This window comes from Capra hircus, chromosome 7 (genome assembly GCF_001704415.2).
Source record: "Capra hircus breed San Clemente chromosome 7, ASM170441v1, whole genome shotgun sequence".
NCBI classification, from domain to species: domain Eukaryota; kingdom Metazoa; phylum Chordata; class Mammalia; order Artiodactyla; family Bovidae; genus Capra; species Capra hircus.
In genome coordinates, this window is record NC_030814.1 from 91,574,417 (window position 1) to 91,598,325 (window position 23,909).

At 52.3% G+C, this 23,909-nt stretch overlaps 1 protein-coding gene across 6 annotated transcripts in view; it reads right to left on the reverse strand.

The window, feature by feature from the left end:
• Positions 1–23,909, reverse strand: part of PTPRS (protein tyrosine phosphatase, receptor type S) — a 110,906-nt gene that overhangs the window by 70,375 nt on the left and 16,622 nt on the right. For 4 of the 6 annotated variants that reach the window (XM_018050898.1, XM_018050896.1, XM_018050897.1 and 1 more), the window contains exon 1: positions 2,988–3,100. The exons of the other annotated variants lie outside the window; for them this stretch is intronic. The gene's annotated coding sequence lies outside the window, so the exon portion shown is untranslated. Of the gene's footprint in view, positions 1–2,987; positions 3,101–23,909 lie in introns of those variants that run through there. 6 annotated transcript variants of the gene reach the window in all.

The window sequence follows — 23,909 nt, forward strand, 5'->3', positions numbered from 1 at the left end:
GCCAGGGCGCAGGTCACGCGATCCTGGAGCCAGCTTTGTGTGCCCACACACAGCAGGGAGCATGAAAGGGTGATTATGACCAGGACTGGGCAGCAAATAGGCTGTGTCGCCTTCACGAGGCAAGGTCTCCTGGGGGTCTGAGGACTCCCTGCTGCCTCTCCCTGCCCCGCCTCTGGGTCTGGGCCATCCTGGGGACCAGGGGGCTCATCTGTGCAACCCTGACCCTCAGGGATTTCCAAAGGCCAGGCAGAGGGAAGGCTGGGTGGCTTGTCCCTATTAAGGAAAAATCCCTCAGGGATGCACAGTCCCATGGTTATCACACCCACCCCACCCCCCATACCTCTGTGGCTCCGCTGCCTCCTTTCTGGGCCCGGGGACTTTCTTGCAGCCTGGACCCCCTTTCCCAGGGCCTCAGGGGTGGGCCTTCCTGCCTCCTGCCTCCCTGGGTTGCTGTGTCCCCAAAGGTTGACACAGGGGCCATGCTCTGCCCCTGCAGCCCCTAGTGGACTCCATGCGGCTCTGGCTGAGGCCCCCTCCCTCTTGGGGCCTCAATGTCCTCCCACAGGCAGACGGGCTCAGGGTGCGGCCAGGTGAGGCTGGCCCTGTTACCTTCCAGGAATGAGCTAGGACCAGGGCCCAGGGTTCTGCCTTTAATTGACCATTGGTTTGTATTGCAAGCTGTCCCCAAGGGTCCCCACAGCCTGGAATGGATGGGCAGGGCGTCTGGGGAGCCAGGCCCAGTCCCAGAGGGAGTAATGAGTGTCTCTTCCACATGCCCAGCCCTTTGAAGTGTTTGACAGAGGAGGAAATTGAGGCTCAGAGTGCTAGCTGCACGTTGAGGGTCACACACCAAGGTTAAGGGTGGGTTAAGATTTGAGGCCAGAGACCAGCTCCCAATCAAGCTCAGAGTCCACACTCCCTGCAGAGCCTCATTGCCAGAGTGGCTCCTGCCAGCATGTCCCCTGCACCGGCTTCGTGCGGGAGCCTGGAACATCAAGATCTGGGTGCACCTCTGCCCTGCTCACACCTGCCGAGCTCCCTAGCACCTCTACTCGATGTACTGGGCCTGCCCTGTTCCCTCTTTGCGTGGTTCTCAGAACGCACTGCTCTGCCTCGGGCCTCTGGGCCTTTCCTAATACAGGTCTTCCTTCCAGGGGACCCACTTGTCAACTCATCCTTCAAGCCGTAGCCACAGACCTCCTCATCCCAGGCTGAGAGTGGACTCGTCCAGGGACCCGTCCTCTGCCCAGTCCTGACCCTTGACCCTGGGGCTGGAAGTAGCTGTGTTGGACTCTGCCCCTCCTCTGCTCTAAAACCTTCCCTGGTTTCCATCAAAGTCCATTCAAATCTAGACTCCTAACCTCAGCCACCCAGAACAGCCAACTCCATCACAACGCACGGCAAGCGCTGTTTGCCCCATGGGTGTCCCTACTCATCACCTTCTGGCTCACACAGGGACATTTGTGCACGATGTCCCCTCCGCCCAGCACACCTTTTCATCACTCTCCAACCAACCGCAGCCTACACAATCATACTCGGGTCTCAGTGGAGCTGTCACCTCCTCCAGGAAGCCCTCCTGCATACCCCAGGCAGGATCACAGCCCCCTCTGGACTGTCCCAGTGCCAGTGTCTCCCATCATAGCTCTACTCCTCACAGACCTATCAACCTCCAGGATGGGAGTCTTCTCCCCACTCCAGGAATGTGCGTTTATTAGATGCCTACTTCATGCCTGGCCCCATTTGACCCACGCCATTCCTATGTTCACGTCCTTTTCAGAGAGGGAAACTGAGGCCAGAAGAAGCCACCATGTCAGCCGACATGGCTCTTGGGTGTAGGGAAACTGCTCAAGCATTAAGAGACGGAGGGGAGGCTCATCAAGGGGCAGGCAGAGGTTGGAGGGCTGGGCCAGCCCCCAACAGGGGTTCTCCCTCCCCCAGGAAGCCCCTCTGGGGTAGGAATAGGGGAAGCAGGACTCTTAGGCAATAAGCGGGGCAGGGTGGGGGACGGCGGGGTGGGGGGGTGGTGTCCAACACAGCAGTGCAAAGAAACTATGTTTGTTGTTTAAGCCAGTCAGTCATGTCCAACTTGGGGACCCATGGACTACAGCCCACCAGGCTTCTCTATCCACGAAAATTCTTGGGTAAGAATACTTGAGTGGGTAGCCATTTTCATCTTCCGGGGATCTTCCCAACCCAGGGATCAAATCCAGGTCTCCTGTTTGGCAGGTGGATTCTTTACCACTGAGCCACCTGGGAAGCCCCCATAAAGCAACTATACTTCAATAATAAAATTTAAAAATTAAAACGGGGAGGGCAGGTGGAGGATTCAGAGGCATGGTAACTTAGGGACAAGGAGACAGGCATGGAGAGAGGGTCGGTGGGAGCTGATATACTTGCCTGACCCTTCAGTTTATTAGAGACACCAAGACGCAGAGAATAAATCTGAGGGGCGCAGGGACAAACAGACAGAGGGAAACTTTCTGGGAGTTTTGGGGAGCAGCAAGAGCAAGGATCCCAGCCAATTACGCCCCTACCCCCATCCCACCCCCGGAGTTCTGTCACCTCCTCTGCAAAGCGGGTCCCCAGCGGGAAGAAAGCCAAAGCCCCCTATCAGAAGCCCTCTATCAGAGCACCCCCTCCGCCCGGGGTGGGAGCGAAGGCTGCCGGGGCCTGGCTCCACCCCCAGGAGGTGAGAGAGGAGGTCGGGCTGGGGGCCAGGCGGGGGAGGGGACCCCACGGAGCATAACGGTCTGGAGTTTTCCAAAGTTATAGACCGACCGGTCTGAATGGGGGAGGCGCGCCAGGCAGCGGTGGGCTTGAGATGTCCCTGGTGGGTAGCCAGGCCAGACCACACGCAGTAGGGGTGTGGAGGGAACCCGGAGGGTACCCCCCCGCCCCCGTCTCGGGAGCCTGAGTAGGGGCGAAGAAAGAGACAAAGCCCAGCGCAGACTGAGCCTCGAGGTGGAAGGGGGTCCCAACGCACTCACCCTAAGGCTCAGAGATCAGGGCCCGGGTCCCCGCGCTGCCTCGGCCGGGCCGGCTGCAGCCCTTCCCTGGGTCCGCCCGCCCGGAGCGCCGCGCGCTGCGAGTACTGAGAGAGGCCGAGGCCCAGCGAGCTCGGCCTGGGGGCGGGGCGGGGCGGGACCATGGGCGGAGCCGGCAGGGGGTGGGCCTGGGGAGGGGGCTCCACAGCAAACCTCGGGCGGGGCCCGGCCGGAAGTAGGGCGGGGGGACCAGTTGGGAGCCAGATCTGTGGGCACTGGAAGCCTACGTGGATTGGGGTCCTGTGCCCGGGAGGCCCCCAGGGAGTGCACTGCGTGCACTCCGCTCCCGGAGTGTGCACATACCCGAGGGGGCGCCCCAAGGGACATAGCCCAAGAACCTCCCTTTTGAAGGCCAGATGCCAGAGGGCGCCCCCTACCCTGCTCCTCTCTCCCTTCCAGGCGCTGATCGTGGCCATGGCAACGGATAAAGGGACTGGATGCTGGACAGGGCGTCAGAGGGGGCGCCCCAAACAGACCCAAATACAGGAGGTCGAAGAAGGGGCAGAAAATCCCCTCCCAGTCTGGGTTGGATGGCAAAGGCCGCGCCCCCTACGAACACAGAAGTCCACAGGGTGGGGGAAGGGCGCAGGCACAAAGAGGCTTTCCTTCTGCTGGGAGTCCAGGAGGGGGCTGGGGGTGTTTGTGGTGGGGGGGCGAACGGGAACACTGTGGCACAGGCCCCCCTACCCGAGCCAACACTGTGGGGAGGGGGCGGAGAGCACAGGGCCAGATTGGAAACAGATGGGGCCACCGTGCCAAACCCGAGACACCCGATCCGGAGGGGGAGGGGAAGACAGGGCAGGGGGGTGGGGAAGGAGGGGTGGCCCCACCCAGGCAGCCAATCCCAGCCGGCGCTGTGGCCCCGGTGCGGGTTTGAAAACTCCGAGGGAGAGGCCGGGAATTCGGAGGCCCGGTAGGTCCTGGGAGCTTGGGGAAGTCGTCAGGGAGGGGAGAGAAGCCTGACAGAGACCATGGGCCGCTGCGGGGGGCCGGTTCCCCCGGCTGATCCCATTCCAGGCGAATTCCACCTCTGATCCCGTTGGCTCAGGACGACTCCCACAGCCAGCGTGTATCGAGATCTAAGTATACTCCAGGCCTTGTGACGGCTCACATCACCCCACTGTCAATCACCCCCATTTTCCGAAGGGGTTAGGGAGGAACAGAGAGAAATGACCAAGGTCAGGAAGAGCAGGGATTCGAACCAAAGTTTGGGTCCAGCGACTAAGCACCCTTACCCACGATGCTACAGAAGGCCTGGAGCCAGAAAATGACAAATCACTATAAAGGTAAAGCCCGGGGGTAAACAGCAGAGCTGAGACAGACAGGTCTCAGCCTCTAGAAGCTCACCGCCCAGTGGGGTAAAGAACATGGGCTCTGATGGGGGCGGTGAGGGTGCACAGGCAGCTGGGGGAGGCCCTGAGGGCCCCACTGTGGGCCCTTCTGCTAGGGACCTGGACTACTCACTTCCCAAGGTTGCCCATCCATGCCCTGCCAGATCTACCCCCATCTCTCCCCAGCACCGAATGCACCCTCCCTGGGTGATCTGCCCGTTTTCGGGCCCTGCTTTTGCAAAACAGAGCATATAATTCCACTTCCCCTGGCACTGGGGAGCCATGCATTGGAGAGCCATGCACCGGATTCTTCAAAACACAGGGCACATAGTAAGTACTCTACACCTACAGGCAGACTCTCCACTTGCCCCTTATTCATGGGACACATAGTAGGTGCTGCTAAATGAACACATAGTAGGTGCTGCTAAATGAACACATAGTCGGTGCTGCTAAATCAGAAATACTCTGACACCTCCTTTCCCCATAACCCTGGGGGGGCCCATAGCTGATGCTTCATAGAGGTGGGACAGACACCTGGAAACCCAGCACCTTGTGGGAAGCACACAGGAGGTGCTCTGGGTCAACATGGGTGTGGAATCAAGCGGCAGAACCTCCTCCCTACCACAGTGTGGTAGGACACACAGTGGGCCCTCAGAGAATGCCCCCAGGAGCATGCTTTGCTTGCATCTACAGGCTGATGGTCCAGGCCAAGGGCTCGTGCAGACCCTGGTCTGAATCCAGGTACATCCCACATGACTTCAAGCGAGAATCTGCGCCATTTGGGGCCTTGGTTTCCCCATCTGAAATGCAAAGCAGGCACACAACAGGCACCCAATGAACCCATGTCATCAGGCTGGGTGACCTGGGGCAGAAATGCCTGTCTCTGGGCTGCTCAAGCCCCAGAGGATGGTAGCTGGGGATGTGCCACCCCCTCCCAGGCAGGCCTTACCCTGTCTGTGCCCTTGCCTGTGTCTCCCTGGAAATGACTTCCTGCTTCCAGGTGAAGGAGGTGACCACAGTGGGGTAGGAACACAGCCACCCCCTAGGTAGAGGTGGAGCCAGACAAGCCCTGCGTCTGGCCTCCCTCAGCTGGGAGGCCCTGTCTGCTCAATGCCCTGAACAACGCCCACCCCCCACCAACCATCACAGTTCTGATCATCCCATATGTTAACTGTCTGGACACAGGTCTGGCTCTCCCACCAGACTGTGACCTCAGAGGACAGGGCTGGGTTTGTCTCTGTCTCGATCAGAGTGTGTGCCCCGAGTTGGGTGCCCAGCACCCAGCAGGTTCTCAGCAAACATTTCTGTAACAGCCAGGCCGAATTCTTACCCAGAAGAGCCCCCCCCCTCCAAGTTCTACATTCTCCCCAAGATGCTACACTGTGCGTCCCAAAGCAGGGGTCTTCATCCACCCTTTTTTTATTTATCCATTTTTAAAATTTATTTGGCTGTGTCAAGTCTTAGTTGCATCATGTGGAATCTTTAGTTGCAGCATGTGGGATCCAGTTCCCTGACCAGTGATGGAACCTGGGCCCCTTGCATTGGGAGCATGGTGTCTGAGCCACTGAATCACCAGGGAAGTCCCTATCTGCCCTCTTTTAAAAAATGTTTCTTTTTATTTATGAATTTATTTGCACCAGGTCTTAGTTGCAGCACATGGAATCTTAGTTCCCTGACCAGGAATCGAACCCAGGCACCCTGTATTGGAAGCATGGAGTCTTAGCCACTGGACCACCAGGGAAGTTCCTACGATGTGCCAGGCCTGGCTGGAGGCACTGGAGATGGAGCAGTGACCAAGACTGAGCAGGATCTCTGCCCTCATGATCCTGATGCTCCAGGACAGGCAGTGGATGAGGAGGGAAAGAAAGAAAATACACCAGGGTAGTTGGTGCTAGGTGCTATGAAGATGAACAAAGTAGGGACTTTCCTGGTAGTCCAGGGGTTAAGACTCTGTGCTTCCAATGCAGGGGCCTGGGTCTAGTACCCTGTTCCGGGAACTAGGATCCTACATTTGCCTCATGGTGTGGCCAAGTGAAAAAAAAAAAAGATGGATGAAGTGAGGGAAGAGGGGACATGTTGGGTGGGATGCAGTATTAAATAGGAGGGTCAGGGAGTGGGAAGTCAACATTCAAAAGTCTAAAGAAATCAACCCTGAATATTCACTGGAAGGACTGATGCTGCAGCTCCAAAACTTTGGCCACTTGATGCGAAAGGCTGACTCACTGGAAAAGACCCTGATGCTGTGAAAGACTGAGGGCAGGAGAAGAAGGGGGCAACAGAGGATGACATGGTTAGATAACATCACTGACTCAAAGGACATGAATCTGAGCAAACTCGGGGAGATAGTGAAGGACAGGGAAGCCTGGCGTGCTACAGTCCATGGGGTTGCAAAGAAGTTGGACAGGATTGAGGGAGGGAAGGGAGTGGGAAGGTGACATCTGAGTAAGACCTGAAGGAGGTGTTGCACGTGCAAAGGCCTTGGAGCAGAACAGTCTCTGGTATGGTGGAGGGACAGCAGAGAGCCCCGTGCGGCTGGAGCAGAGTGAGTGAGGAGGAGAGGAGGCAGCGAGGGGAACAGGGCAGGCTGATGCAGGGCCTTAGGCTACCCTGAAGGAGGTGGGCAGGCTGGAGGGCTGTAGGCAGAGGAAAGTGGGGTGTGACTCAGGTATTCCCAGATACCCTGTGGCTACCGCAAGGAGAACAGACTGGGGGTGGGGGGAGCTGGAGAACCAGGGCAGAGGTGACTGCACTGGGTCAGGCAAGTGATGAGGGAACTGATCAGGCGGAGGCAGAGAAGTGGGGTGGCAGGGTGGGGCAGGGAAGGGCATGGGCACATTTTGGATAGATTAGGAAGGCAGAGCCAAGGAAGTTTTTTAAAGGATTGGTTGTGAGGTGCAAGTTAAGGATGGGACTCAGGATGATTACCTTGAGCACTCTGATCTCAACACGCTGAAGGCTAGAGCTGCCACCTCCGGGAAGCCCTCCCTGACTGCTCGGCCCACCCAATGCCCATGAGGGCTGACCCCAGGCGGGAGCCCACAAATCAGTTGCTACATCCTCTCCATACACACAGGAGGCCGCTGTCCTTGGGATGCAGCCTGGGGCTAAATCACGTCAGCTCCTGCAGCTGGGACATTTGGGGGGTAATTTTTTTTCAAAATAACTTTTCTTCTAATTATAAAATAGGCTCGTGCAGCAGAAAATTAGGGAAAATCAGCATGAAGAAGAAAATAAAAATTGCCCACAATCCACCCCTCTTCAGGAGAAGAACTGTTAGCATGTGGTCATTTTCATTCATTCTTTCCAGAAACTTACTGAGCACCTACTGTGTGCTGGGTAACTGAGGACACAGCAGTGGGACAAAAAGCGGCCCCCCCATCCCCTTACCCCGCCCGACCCCCGTGGCTCACAGTTAAGAGGGAGAGATGGATATGCACCGGAAAATGAACATCATCACTAACATGAGGCCAGAAGTACTGAGAGGCTGCAAAAAGAAAACAAAATGAACTGTAAGGCTCTACAAGGATGGAGGGGTCTGGGGGAACCTCTCAGAAAGACCTTGACAGACAAACTCCTAGGGGAAGAGTTTCAGGCAAGAGGAGCAGCAAGCACAAAGGGCCTGAGGCTAACTGCCTCTTTCTAGTCTTTCTCAGATGGGTACCCAGAGATCACCATTATGAAACCATCTGCCAGGGTCCAGTCCACAGAGTTTAATGGGTCTTCACTCACTCTCCAGTATAAACAACAGAAAAGGACATTGTGAGAGCAAGCTGTGACACTCCTTATTTCCAAGAAGAGGGTGATTCCCTCAGGATGGTCAGAAACCTTTGAGACCCACCCTGATGTGCCCACCCAGGTAAAGCTGCACCCCGGGGACTTCCCTGGTGGCCCAGGGGTTAAGAATCTGCATTGCAGTACAGAAGATGCAGGCTTGACCCCTGGTCTGGGATGATCCCACATATGCTGGGAGCAACCAAGTCCACTCACTTCAACCACTGAGCCCTCGAGACACTAGAGGAGTCCAGTCGCAACTAAAGATCCTACATGATGCAAGTAAGACCCGACGTGCTTGCTAAGTCACCTCAGTCGTGTCTGACTCTGTGATCCCCTGGACTGCAGCCCACCAGGCTTCTCTGTCCATGGGATTCTCCAGGCAAGAATACTGGAGTGGGTTGCCAAACCCAATGTAGCAATATAAATAAATATTTTTTAAAAAAACAACAAAACAACCATACCCTGGACATTCTCAAGCAGGACCCCCACTCCCAATCATTTCCCTGACTTCACATTTGGGACCAAAATTTCTGAAAATTTCATTTAAGGGCAACCACCAAGCTCCACGCACTTGGCTTTGGGAGCAAGAGAGAAACTGGTTGGGCAGCTTCCTGCTTTCTCAGGCTCTGAGGCTCCCGGGCCTCAGGTTGCCCAATGGGCCCCTCCCCACCCAGCTCAGCATTCATGCCCTGGGGCAGCGAGCGTGTGCCGACCAGCCCGGTGTCCGCCTCGCCCACACTGGCATCATGGCCCTGGCGCCGTGTCTGCCTGCCAGTCACACCGCAGTGAGCACGCTCCCTGCCACAGGCACGCAGCACCTCCTCATCTGCCTTTTCCATCTTCTGGTTCCCTCAGGCCTAGCTACCATCCTCTCCTGGAAAAAGCTGGGATGCTTTCAGGTGCAGCTGGATCCAGCAAACCTCTCTTCCCTGTGTCCTCCCCTGCTCAGTGAATTGGAGCTCTGTCCTTCCAGAGGCTCGGGCTAGAACCTGGGGACTGAGCCTGACTCCTCTCCTTCCCTCACCCCCACCACATGCTGCTGGTCTGGAAATGCTCTCAAGTCTCTCTCCAGATGCCCTTCCCATCCTGTCTAGTCCCCATCAGTACCCACCTGGACCACCCCTGTCCTGGTTCCCCAGCTCTGCTCTTTGCTCCACACAACCTGTTCCCCTCCACAGTAGCAAGAGGGTACCAGTAAGTACCTGAATCAGCTCCCATTCTTCCTCTGCCCCCAACCCTCTAGGCTCCCACCTCCCTCCAACAAAAGCCCAAGTCCTGCACTGCTGCCTACAAGGCCCTTCAGGACCTGCCCCGTTCCTTCCCTGCCCTCCCCTCCTGGCTCACTATTCTCCAGCCACGGGCCTCCTTGCTGTTCCCCCAACTCCCCAGGCACAGTCCTGCCCCAGGGCTTTTGCACATACTGGTTTCCTCCGTATGAAACACCTTTCCCCCACATTTTCACAGCTATTTCCTTCTGTCAACTCAGGTCTCCCTCAAACATTGCATCCTCAGAGAAGAACTGATCACCATGGTTGATCACTGCCACTCAGGTTACCACTTCCATCAGCCTTTATTGCATATTCATTCTCTAGCTTTTTTTTCTTGGAGGGGGGTCACTTATTTTCATCTGAAATTATCTACTTCTCATTTACTGTCTAGATTCATGCTGTCTGATAAGGAACCACCAGTCACATGTGACTAAATTAAAATTTAAAAAAATTAAAATTCAAAAACCAGTTCCTCGGTCACACCGTGTTTCCAGTGTGGTTCGTGGCCACAGGACTGGCACAGACATCACATATTTCTCTCAGCACAAAAAGTTCTGTGGACAGCTCTGCTGGAAGCGGTGGGAACTGGGAGGGTAAAGGCCAGGTCAGTTTCAGCTACTGCTGGGTCCTAGTGCCTGGCATGCAGTAGGCACTCAATAAAAGGTTTCTGAACGAAAGAATAAACTAATGGCTAAGAGGCCTTGCAAAGTCTGGAGGGGCTGATGTACGTCACTGGCGGAGGTCAGCAGGTACCATCTGCGGCCACAAATCCACACAGCTCGATTTGAACCTGGGTCTACTTGGCTTCCACCCCAGGCACCCTCTGGGGGCTGCTGCTCTGGCCCCAAGCGCAGACATTTGTGAAAAGCTGCTCCAACCACAGCCAGACTCCACTCTGCAGCCAGGTGCCAATGTGCTGACTCAGTCAGAGGTGGGGGTGGCAGGGGTAGCGCCTCTGCCAGGCCCCCCATCGCCCACCTTGAACCAGCTGTGGCCGCTTTAATATATCTGGCCACATCCTCTCTGTAAGATGCCTCTGTACCCGCCAGGTCCCCAGTGGGGACGTGTGTGGCATTTCCCCCTCATATCCTCCCTGTCTTGTTCCCGACTTCTGCCACATCCCAATAACCCTCATTAAATCTTTCATTCAACTGGCTCACGCCGTTCTCTTAAACTAATTTACTTTAGAAACTAAGTCTCTAACGCACAGCTCTAACTGCCTGGCCTTGAAAGTCACCAGAAAAATTATTACAATGAAACTATGAGCCGAGTTCTTCCATTTTCCCTGGATTCTGTTGCTAAACCCAGCAGCACAATGGGATTTGGTTATGGAGAGACTGGCAGGTATTGGTTTTAAAGATCACCCTGTACCCGACTGAGACTTTCTTATGACCTGTTACCGACTGAAAGCAGAGTCGCTGCTGGTCCATGTAGCTCTGTGCCACCAGATGCTTCCTCCATTGGGTCACCCCCAAAAAGCTTCATGCTGGTGGCAGGTCCCTCTCAGGACTCATGGCCCAGAGAAGGCAGGAGCGCTAGGTTCTTGGCCCATCTTGGTCCCCAGGGAGCTGCGTGGCCTTTAGCAAGTTCTTGCCCCTGTCTGGGTCTCTGTGTCCCCACCTGTGCAGAGGACAACTGGGTTTTTGGTTCCTGGGACTGATTTTGGTGGGGTCAAGGCCTTTGATGATCACAGAAACTGAGGCACTGGCCAGAGAGATGCCCAAGACAGAGATTCATGCAGTATTTGACCGACTTGCCTCATGAGGGTGGGACCCAGCCTTGGTCACTACTGAAATCTTAGCCATCTATCCTGTACAAGACCCTACTCTGAGTTTTGGAGATGCAGCAGGAACCAGGGCAGACAACCACCCAAGGTTTCTCTTCTAGGGAGGGAGATAGATGGAGGCAGCCACACAAAGATGGGGGTGGGGAAGGAATTCTGGGTAGAGGACACAGCGTGTACAAAGGTCCTGTGGTAGGAATGAATACACTAAGCTCTAGGGAAAGAGAGGGAGACAGGGTTAGAGGAGTAAGGTGGAGGGATGTGATGTGAAGAATGAACATATTTGAGGCATGAACAATTATCATACTTCCGTAACAATTCTTTCACACATGCATTTAAAGAGCACCTGCTGTATACCAGGCTCCAGGCTGAGCAATAGAGACATAAGATGACCCAGGCAGTCCTGGCCCAGCATCAGGAAGTTCACAGGCTGCAGGGGAGGCAGATGGGGGGCTCTGGCAGTTAAGCGACCAGAGGTGTGACGAGGAATGCAGCTGGCATGGGGGTGGGGAGGGCTTCTGGGAGAGGTGATATCGAAGATGTGAAGGAAGAGGGGAACTGGGAGAAGAAATCTAAGTGGTGCTGGATTGAATGGAAAGAAGTGGGGATGGGAACCTCAGGCTAAGTCTCACCTCACAGGTTAGAAGCCTGAGGAGCCAGACGACAGCAGAGCTGCCGTCCCTGCTTGACCCAGCCATGAGCTCAGGTGTGGGCATGACCTCTCTGGGCAGCTCCCCAAGTTCTCAAGTCCTCAAGGTGGGGCAAGGTGACGTCTTTAGACAGAGGTTGGGTCCAGGTCCCAACCCCACCCTCCTCCAAGACTTCAGAATGCTCTTTAAGGCTTAGTATGGGGCAAAGCTGAAGTTCAGATAATTTGGCTACCTGATGCAAAGAGTAATGCTCAAAATTCTCCAAGCCAGGCTTCAGCAATACGTGAACTGTGAACTTCCTGATGTTCAAGCTGGTTTTAGAAAAGGCAGAGGAACCAGAGATCAAATTGCCAACATCCGCTGGATCATGGAAAAAGCAAGAGAGTTCCAGAAAAACATCTATTTCTGCTTTTTGACTATGCCAAAGCCTTTGACTGTGTGGATCACAATCAACTGTGGAAAATTCTGAAAGAGATGGGAATACCAGACCACCTAACCTGCCTCTTGAGAAATCTGTATGCAGGACAGGAAGCAATAGTTAGAACTGGACATGGAACAACAGACTGGTTTCAAATAGGAAAAGGAGTTCATCAAGGCTGTATATTGTCACCCTGCTTATTTAACTTATATGCAGAGTACATCATGAGAAACGCTGGACTGGAAGAAACACAAGCTGGAATCGAGATGCCGGGAGAAATCTCAATAACCTCAGATATGCAGATGACACCACCCTTATGGCAGAAAGTGAAGAGGAACTAAAAAGCCTCTTGATGAAAGTGAAAGAGGAGAGTGAAAAAGTTGGCTTAAAGCTCAACATTCAGAAAACGAAGATCATGGCATTCGGTCCCATCACTTCATGGCAAATAGATGGGGAAACAGTGGAAACAGTGTCAGACTTCATTTTTGGGGGCTCCAAAATCACTACAGATGGTGACTGCAGCCATGAAATTAAAAGACGCTTACTCCTTGGAAGGAAACTTATGACTAACCTAGACAGCATATTCAAAAGCAGAGACATTACTTTGCCGACTAAGGTCTGTCTAGTCAAGGCTATGGTTTTTCCTGTGGTCATGTATGGATGTGAGAGTTGGACTGTGAAGAAGGCTGAGCGCTGAAGAATTGATGCTTTTGAACTGTGGTGTTGGAGAAGACTCTTGAGAGTCCCTTGGCCTGCAAGGAGATCCAACCAATCCATTCTGAAGGAGATCAGCCCTAGGCGTTTTTTGGAAGGAATGATGCTAAAGCTGAAGCTCCAGTACTTTGGCCACCTCATGCGAAGAGTTGACTCATTGGAAAAGACTCTGATTCTGGGAGGGATTGGGGGCAGGAGGAGAAGGGGATGACCGAGGATGAGATGGCTGGATGGCATCACTGACTTGATGGACGTGAGTCTGAGTGAACTCCAGGAGTTGGTGATAGACAGGGAGGCCTGGCGTGCTGCGATTCATGGGGTCGCAAAGAGTCGGACACGACTGAGCGACTGCACTGCACTGATGCAAATAGCTGAATCATTGGAAAAGACCCTCATGCTGGGCAAGATTGAGGGCAAGAGGAGAAGGGGACGACAGAGGATGAGATGGTTGGATGGTATCACTGACTCAATGAACATGAGTTTGAGCAAACTCTGGGAGAGGTGAAACACAGGGAAGCCTGGCGTGCTGCAGTTTGTGGGGTCACAAAGAGTCAGACACGACTGAGCGACTGAACAACAAGCAACAGTGGGGGAAAGCGCTCTGAACCAAGCCAGGTGCAGAGTGTGCACTCAGTGAGCACTCCGGCCCTTATTCCTGGCTCTTCCTGTAGGCCAGGCATCCACGAAGCAGCTCACTGAATCACCTCAAAGACTGGGGTTACTATTCTCCCCATTTTTCAGTTGGAGAAACTAAGGTCTAGAGGTTGGGCTCCTATTCTCACCACTAGAAAGTGGCAGAACTAGGACTTGAACACAGGCTGGTTCTCACCTCCTCCCTTTCCCCCGATCCAGGCCTTGGCTTCCCTTCTTCCTGCCTGACTGGAGGTCACCCAGTCCTGGAATTTGTAGCATCTTGAACCTAGCCCATCTGTGACTTTGTAGCTCACATGTGGGTGGGGACTGGTGGCCTCATGGAGGCATAAAGATGGACCTCTGGCTCCCAGATATATCAGGTATTATGATTAATAATTAATTATTCCAGGACTTCCCTGGGGGTCCAGTGGCTAAGAATCTGTACTCCCAACACAGTGGGCCCAGGTTCAATCCCCAGTTAGGGAACTAGATCCCACATGCCACAGCTAAAAATCCTGAAGTGTGACAACTAAGATTCCTATGCTGCCAAAGAAATAAATATTTTTAAAAAATCATGAATTATTCCCCAGCAAGCAGTGCTCATCTGGGAGCCAGATGGAGGGAGTGCAGGTTTGGGTGAAGGCAGGGGTTTGGACTCAGCCATTGTCCTAGGAGATCTCCCCTCCAGGCCTTTGCACTCTCCATTCGCCTGCTGGGAACATTCTTTCCTGTAAAATCCACCTGTCTCCCTCCCTCACCACCTCTGTTCAAATCTCACTTTTTTTTTTTTTTTTTTGGCAGGCACGTTAGAAACACTAACCACTGGACCACCAGGAAAGTCCCCCTCAAATGTCACTTTCTCAGTGAGGTCTTCTGGGACAACCTCTTGAAAATTTTGCCTCCCACTCTGGGCCCTCCCCAGTCCCTTGGAATTTTCCCCCCCTAGAGAAGACTTCCCTGGTGGCTCAGACGGTAAAGTGTCTACCTACACTGTGGGAGACCCAGGTTCGAGCCCTGGGTGGGGAAGATCCTCTGGAGAAGGAAATGGCAACCCACTCCAGTACTCTTGCCTGGAAAATCCCACGGACTGAGGAGCCTTGTAGGCTACAGTCCATGGGGTCACAAAGAGTCAGACATGACTGAGCAACTTCACTTCAGCACAAACTACCACTCTCTCTGACATTTTATATGGGTTTTATCTGTGCTTTGTTTATTCTCGGGCTCCCCAACTGGAGTGCTAGCTGCAAGAGGGCAGGAGATTTGTTCTTTCAAATTCCTCCTGCTGAGGACAGGAAGCATCTGGTGTGTGGCAGATGCAAAGGTTTGTGGACAGGAGAGCCCCTCTTATCTGCTCCTAGAAGCAGCCTCCATTGCTGGTTTGTGTCAATCTCTGCATATCTCTCCCAAGCAGTTACAGACCAAAAGTAACACCAGAATACAGAGTGGTTTTTTTCTTCGGTGAAATTGTATCATCTTGTCTGTATCATTTCCCAGCATTCCTCCTTCTTTCAAAAGACACTGTATCTACTGAGCACACTCATCCCTAGACACTTCCCCTGCTGTGTATAATCTTCCATTACAAGGTTATTACAATCCCCTGTTGATGGACACCTAGGTTGGCTCCACTTTTTATTTTTACCTCAGTCTTGACCAATGCCTGTGAATCTTTGCATCCACATCTTCCACATCTCAGTGCAGAGAGATGGCCAGTTGGAGGGTCTGCACCTTCCCTTTGAACCTGCTAACATCACTTCTAGGAGTTTTTCTGAAAGACACATCCCCGTGAAATGGCATGTGTAGAAAATCCTCATGGCAAAAGACTTGAAACAGCCTAAGTGCCCAACAATAGGGGATTGGTTAAACAGATAATGGTGCAAGGGACCAAATAGTGCCACAAAAGATTACCATCTTTTAGTATTATGAGACCAGTATCACAGCTGTGGAGAGGAAGAGAGAGCCAGATGTATAATTATGAAATCACTTTTAAGATACATTTTTTTAAGAGAGAGGAAAAACAACCCCAAAGTATGGAACAGCTTTTAAAAGATGCTACCATTTGGTTAAAGCAGGGAACATAAATCTACCCGCCTACTGAATGTTCACTGAAGATGTCTAGATAACTGCTCTGTCCAAAACTATGGCCATGGGCCACATGTGGCTGTTTACATTTAAATGCAATAAAATGGAATAAAATTTAAAAGTTGAGTCTTCATTTGCACTAGTCACATTTCCAATGCTCAACAGCACATGTGGCCAGAGGCTATTTTATTAGAAAGCTATCACCAGAGAGTGTTTCTAAAATTGTACAAAAGTTCTGCTAGACAGTGCTAATACAGAGCAGGGGCCAACAATCCGGCTCCCTGGCTGTTTGTGTCAATAAAGCTTTATTGGCATCCAGCCACCGCCATTCATTCACATATTGTCTCTGGCTGCTTTCATGCTACAATAGTGGCACTGAACAGTATTGATGGAGATTGCTGAAAAGATTTACTATCTGGTCCTTTACAGAAAAAGTCTACCAACTGCTGTCCTAGCAGGAGACTGGTGGCTGCTTCTGGCAAAGGAGAGGGGAGGAGAGCTGCGGATAGGAGGGGAGTGGTGGTAGAGAGACTCTCCCCTGTGTATTCTTCTGTACATCCTCCATTATAGCTCACATGTATGTGTTAGCTGGCCAGAAAATAAAAATAAAAGATGGTGAGAAGTAGCCATGCTGATTTATTCTCCCGCTGATGACGCCCAGGGGTCCCCCTCCCATTTCCAATCTGGAAATCATCAAGCTTCATACATTTTTGCCAAGCGGATGGGCAAGAAATGGATCTTGTTGTTTTAATCTGCATCTCCTGGGCAAGAGATGAGGAATCTTTAAATACGAATACATGCTTATCTACTCATCCATCAGACCCCCAACTCTAAAAAACCAGGGATCCCGTTGATCTCAGTCACCGCAGCATCCCAGCACCCGCGCGGGGCCAGCCAAACAGTTGGAGCCCAATAAACGTGCACCGAGTGGATGAATGAGGGCCTGAGGGAACAGGGCCCAGGGCTGGGGCTGTATTACAGGCCGAGGGTTATTGCAGACAGCAGTGGGCATTGAACACCAAGTCGCTCCTCCAAGGCAGGCTCACCAATGGACCCAGGGCAGGCCTAGCTCCCAAGCAGGCCAGAGCTGGCGGCCCCGTGGGCAGGAGCCTGGGGACACCCTTCCCGGGGATGGTGGGGGGGAATCTCGGGCTCCAGGCAGGAGAGATTATATATTCATCAGGATCTTAAACAAAAGCCCCGCGGCCGCCTGTCAGCAGGCTCTGGCTTTTATGGTAATCGGCGATGAATTACCCACAATGCTTGGCCAAGCGCAAGTGGTTCTTGGCCCAGATCCTAAACTAATTTTTATATGTTCGTGTGTATATAATTTCGCTCACTCCCTCCAGTCCCACTTCCATCATTAGTGGAAGCATCGGGGGAGGGGGGAGGGGAGGGAGCAGAGGGAACACTGGATGTAAAAGCAGAGGGTGCTCATCAAGACCCCCCTCCCCTCCCCGGGCTTGCCTGGCACCAGGCCCTGGACTCAGCGCCTGTGGAGGTGGGAGATGAGTGCCAGGCTGGAGCCAAGGGGAGTCTGGAAACCACCAAGAACCAAAGCTGGCAGCCCCGGGGCAAGGGGGCGGCGGGTAGAAAATGCCCAGAGAAGGAGAGGGGCAAGGTGGGGAGGACGTGAGGGCCCAGGAATGCTGAGCCGCAGGCTGTGCAGCCAGAATCAAGTGCCCTAACCACTCTGGGCTTCAGCCTCCTTTGTGTGTGAACCAGGCCTCCTTTGTATCTTGAACTGGAGGCTTCTAGTGAATATCTGCATTTCTGCCCCAAGAGCCCCAGTGGAGCTTGGAGCTGGGCAAAGCCCCAGCCCCATGTAAGCCCAAATGTATACCTGGCTGCGCTCTAAATGCTTTTACATATTAACTCATTTCACTTCTGCCTTCTGTTACCATCCCCATTATACAGATGGGGAAACTGAGGCTGAGAAAAGGATGCACCACTGGCTTCTTGGTGGCAGGGGACACCAGCCCCACATGACACCCACAGGCTGACTTTGGAGCCACCAGCTCCAGGAGGCCCCCTCCAACACCTGCAGAGAAGCACTTCCTCTGCTTCTGGAAACCTTAGTGGATGTTCTGTTAACACAGGGGTCCCCATGCCTGTCCCTCCCTGTTTTTGCAGATGCTCAGGCCAGAGATCTGAGAGTTATCCTCAATTCCTCTTAACCCCACCCTGCACCCACTGCTTGACCAATCTACCAGCTCTTACAAAAAAAAAAAAAACTCTCCAGAATTTTTCTCCCCACTTCCCTGCCTCCATCTAGTCCAGCCCCATCATTGCTCACCTGGGCAAGCACAGTCACTTTCAGCTGGTCCCCAGTGACCACAGTGGCAAAAGGGCACCCATGGGCACCTGAGTCAGGCTCTATCCCCTCCTCTGCTCACAGCCCTCCAGGGTTCCCACCTCTCTCGGGCTCACAAAGCCTGGCACAACCAGCCCTGTCCCCTCCCTGTCCTCCCCTCCTCCCTCCCTCTCTCTCTCACTCTGCTCCAGCCACTTGGGCCCCCTCGCTGTTCCTTCAACACACCAGGCATGGGCCTGCCGCAGGGCCTTTGCACAGCAATTCTCTCCCTCTCCTCCATGGAACAACTTTACTCCAGATCTTCACATAATGCACTCTCATTTCCTGCTGGTCTTCACTGAAAGATCGCCTCCTCAGAGAGGCCCTGCCTTGATTCCATAGCTAAAATAGCTCCTTCCTTATCACGCTCCCCTTTCCCTGGCTCTGTATTTCTTAAAAGCAACCTGCAGCCCTGTGCTAAAATCGATTCACGTGTGTATTGGTCTTCTCCCTGCCACACTTGGCAGAGGCAGGGCTTTGTCTTCTGCATTCTCCGCCACTCTATTCCCAGCACCTTGGCAGGGCCCAGCACATACTAGACGTTCAATAAATAGATGAATCTCTAGCCCGCCGCGCCCCCCCCCCCGACCCAGTAGGACACTCAGAAGCTTTTCTGGGGGGTCTGAAAGAAAATTTTAGATCTGAAACTATGGGGGGCTTCTGCAACTAGCCCAGTGGCAGCAGCTAAAGGATAAAAACATCTATCCCACCAAACCATTCGGAAGCCTGCGCACACTCGCTAGCGGCTGAGGCAGAGATTACAGACACTCTGTAGGGCGACCAGATGAGGTCCAGCAAACGCTAAGGTGTGCATGCCCCAGGACCTCCCTGGTTGCCCTGTGGTTAAGAATCCACCTTCCAATACAGGGGGCTTCCCAGGTGGTGCAGTGGTAAAGATCTGCCTGCCAGTGCAGCAGATGCAAGAGCCGGGGGGTTGATCCCTGGGGGTGGGAAAGTCTCTTGGTGAAGGAAATGGCAACCCACTCCAGTATTCTTGCCTGGGAAATTCCATGGACATAGGAGCCTGGTGGACTACAGTCCGTGGCATCGCACAGTTGGATGCAACTGAGCGTGCGCGCACACATTCCCATGCAGGAGACACAGGTTCGATTCCTGGTTGGGGCACTAAGGTCCCACATGTCATGTGGGCAACTAAGTCTGCATTCTGCAACTACTGAATCCATATGCCACAATCAGGGAGCCCACGTGCCACAACTAAGGAAAACCCGATGCAGCCAAATAAACAAATGTAAATAATTATTTTTTAAAACGTGAATTCCCCATAGAATCTCTTACTTGTGCTTGAAACCTGTGCATGAAAGCACCGCGGCTTATCTCACGGGAAAGTGAAAGAGAGGGATGAATGGGCACGACCATCAGGAGGGGAGTGGGCATGCCAATAGCATAGTACACAGCCCAGAGAAAAGCAGGTGAAGGCTTCATACATACTGCATCTGTGTGAAAAAGAAGAGCACGGAACCGTGGGCACAGGATGTGTGAATAAGGGTGGAAGAGACCAGGAGGCCTAGATTTGCTAATGTTGACATAACAGGACTTCCCTGGTGGTCCAGTGGTTGAGTCCGCCTGCCAATGCAGGGAACATGAGTTCTATCCCTGGTCCAAGAAGATCCCACATGCTGCAGGGCAACAACGTCCACGCACCACAACTACTGGGCCCTCGTGCCCTAGAGCCCAGGCTCCACACCAAGAGAAGCCACCGCAAAGAGAAACCTGTGCACTGCGAGGAAGAGTAGTCCTTGCCTGCCACAACTAGAGCAAGCCCACGTGCAGCAGAGAGACCCAGAACAGCCATAAAAGACAGACAGACAGACAGTAATAACAACACTAGTTACTATTTTAAGACACACATCTCACTTAATTCTCTCCCTTTTACAGAGGAGGAAACTGAGACTCAGAGAGGTCAGGCCACTTACTCAAAGTCACACAGCTTGGAGGTGGCAGAGGGAGGAGATGAGTGCAGGTTACCTGGTAGCCCCAGAGCCTGGCCCAGGTTGAGGTGAAAAAGCTGGCTTGCAGCTCAGCTCAACACTGAGTATACAGTAAGTGCCCTATAAATGCCATGGAGATGCCCAAGGGCAAAGGAAACACAGGCAGAGACCATGCTCAGGCAGAAACAGTGAATTTCCAAGCAGTGGATCAGGTGTTTGCTAGGGAGAAGGGACGAGGGCTTGAGCAATCAATTCCTTTGATGCTGGGAGCCAGGCATCGGGGAGTGAGATGGCTGGCTCTAAAGAGAACAATTGGCGGCCAATCTCATTTCCTCCTGTGACAGAGATGGGCAGGCCTGGCCGGGACTCACAGCTGGCACAAAGCCAGTCCCAGTGGGGACCTCCCCACCTGTCACCCATGATGTGTTCATCAAGAGCAAGGGGAAAGTCATAACCATCCAGGGTGGGAGGCTGGAGGGCTGGTGTGAGGGCCCCTTTTGGGTGGGGAGGGGAGAGCCTGGCCCAAAGTCAGTGTGGCTCCTGGCAAACCTTTCCTCCTCTCTGTCTCAGCTGGACCAACGCACCATCCAACCCATGCTTATGGAGAACCATACGGCATGAGATCCAAGACCATGAGCTTGACGTGAGTTTGGTCACAGGCTCTGCTCCTTGCTTACTCTGTGACCTTAAGTAAGTCATTTCCCTTCTATGAATCTCCATTTCCCTGTCTGTAAAGTGGAGTCATCACCACCTGGCTTGGCACAACCATCCTAAGCCATGAGCTTTAGATTCAGAGCAACCCAAGTCGGAATCATGGTTTAACCTCCTTGCTGGGTGGCCCTGGGCAAGCAGTTTAAGCAATCTGGGTTTGCTTTTATCTTTCCTGGACTAGGAGAATGGCAACCCATGCCAGTCTGCTTTTCAGCTTCCCTGGTGGCTCAGTGGTAAAGATTCCACCTGCAACGCAGGAGATGCGGGTTTCATCCCTGGGTTGGGAAGATCCCCTGGAGAATGTAATGGCAACCCAGTCCAGCATTCTTGTCTGGGAAATCTCATGAACAGAGGAGCCTGGCAAGTTATAGTCCATGGGATCGCAAGAGTCAGATACAACTTAAACACTAAACTACCACCAGTCTGGTTTTCTTCATCTTTAACAAGAAGTTAAGAGTCCTTGTCTGAGCTCCTGGATCAAGCCATACCTGAAGCTGATGTATTCTAAATAAATTCATCTGCTTTTTTTAAAAAACTGAAGTCAGTTTGATTTGGGTTTCTCCTCTTTTCAAGCTGCCTGCTCCCTGTGTATCTGAGGATGGAGCCTCCTTAGGAGCAGGACAGGGAGCTGAGGATAACCTTCAAGGTTATCCCTGCTCAATAGTCAACCTGCTGATGGACTTCAAACAGACCCAAACCTCTGGGTCTCAGGTCTCTCAAACGCAGATGCTGGAATGCAGCACCCACAAGGCATCATCCAGGTCTGGAACTGAGGGCAGTGCCTGCTTACTGAGCACCTACCTCGTGTCCGCTAACTGGCTGCCTATTATGGATCCACTGCTATAACATCTACCATGAGCCATTTAGTGAGCACATATAATGTGCTAGGCCTCATGCAAGGCACAGGATTTAACTGCTCCACCTTGAGGGCTCACAGCGACTTCGCATGGGGAGTCTGCGCCCATGCTCTTCTCTCTCTGCCTGGAACATCATTCCCTCCTGTCTCTGCCCAGGTAACTCCTACTCAACCACCACATCTCAGATTAGCTGCCACGCCCTCCAGGAAGCCTTTCCTGACCTCCTCTCCCACTGTTCATTCTTGGAGACTTTTATCTTCTCTCCCTCTTTCTCCTCCAAATTCCAGATCTGACGATTTCTGTATTGCATTGAGTTTAAGCTGCATCATTATTTTATGCGCCAGTAAGAAAGAAAAAATGCTGCCAATTAAACTGAACATGACTGCTTGCCTGTTTTTTCTTTTGCCACACCAGGCAGCAGGCAGGATCTTAGTTCCCCAACCAGGGACTGAACCTATGTCCCCTGCAGTGGAAGCACAGAGTCTTAACCACTGGGCCACTAGGGCAGTCCCTAGACACAACTTTCTTATCACACAGAATTATCATTTGACAGCAACTGAATGGGGTTTTTTAGACTTTTCTGGACACAGACTTTGATCACCTTTCTCTCCTGAACATAAGTGGAAAGTGTTAGTAAAATATATGTACAAGTTTTCCTAGAACACCTCTGGTTCCAAGCCCAGGTCTTCTGAATTGTTTTTTACCCCAGTGCTGCTGATTCAGGGTTTTGCACATGGCACCTGTCCCTATGCGGCCAGGCTCCAGACAACTAGCATTTCCCACGGTTGGCTGCCTCAAGACTTCCCTCCAAGCTTCTGACATCCGTACTAAGGGATCCACGGAAGGCTCCCATCCACTCTCACATGGCCCAAGCACTGTAGTTTGTCAACTAACATTTTGGGGGCCATAGTGGTCAAGACAGGGATAACCAGTCTGCCTAAAATGGTCTGGTGCACAGCAGGAGCTAAAAAAATATTATTGGGATGACAAGCAAAGAGCTGAGTCTGATTTCACCAGAAATGGGGAGTTCAGAGAGGTTAGGCAAGAGCCATAACATCACACAGCTAAGTAAGAGGCAAGGGTAAATTCAAATCCAGGATCCTTGGTTTTGTCCTGGTATATCTGCCGACAGTATTGACAATGTACTTTCCTAAAATGGTATAGAGTGGGGATTCCAATCAACTTCTTGACTAAGAGAAGGCAAACCCACCCAAGCCTTTACATGCATGGGGGAAAAAAAGAGATACAAATGAACTTATTCATAAAAGAGAAACAGACTTACGATATTGAAAAGAAACTTATGGTTACCAAAGGGGAAACAGGCCACAGAGGGATAAAGCAAGAGCTTAGAAAGAACACAACAGACGCTATTATACATAAGGCAGACGACCAACTGTCTATATATATAGCACAGGGCACTATACTCTATGTTCTCTAATACCCTATATGAGAAAAGAATCTGAGAATGAATATATGTATGTGTATCAAACCAGTCAGTCCTAAAGGAAATCAACCCTGAATATTCATTGGAAGGACTGATACTGAAGCTGAAGCGCCAAGACTTCTGCCCCCTGATAAGAAGAGCCAACTCATTGGAAAAGGCCCTGATGCTGGAAAAGACCGAAGGCAGGAGAAGAGAGTGGCAGAGGATGAGATGGTTGGATGGCACCTCTGACTCAAGGGACATGAATTTGAACAAACTCTGGGAGATGGTGAAGGACAGGGAAGCCTGGCATGCTGCAGTTCATGGGGTCGCAAAGAGTCAGACATGACTTAGTGACTGAACAACAATATGTGTAACTGAATCACTTTACTGTACACTTGAAACTAACACTATACTCCAATAAATTTTATTATAATTTAAATATGCATGTGAAAATATAAATTATACAGTGCAGTTGCTCAGTTGTGTCTGACTCTTTGCAACTCCATGGACTGCAGCACGCTAGGCTTCTCTGCCCATTACCAACTCCAAGGGCTTGCTCAAACTCATGTCCATAGAGACGGTGATGCCATCCAACTATCTCATCCTCTGTCGTCCCCTTCTCCTTCTGCCCTCAATCTTTCCCAGCATCAGGGTCTTTTTCAATGAGTCAGTTCTTCTCATCAGGTGGCCAAAGTATTGGAGCTTCAGCATTGGTCCTTCCAATGAATATTCAGGACTGATTTCCTTTAGAATTGACTGGTTTGATCTCCTTGCAGTCCAAGGGACTCTCAAGAGTCTTCTCCAACACCACACACTTCAAAAGCATCAATTCTTTGGCACTCAGCTTTCTTTATGGTCAAACTCTCACATCCATACATGACTACTGGAAAAACCATAGCTTTGACTAGATAGACCTTTG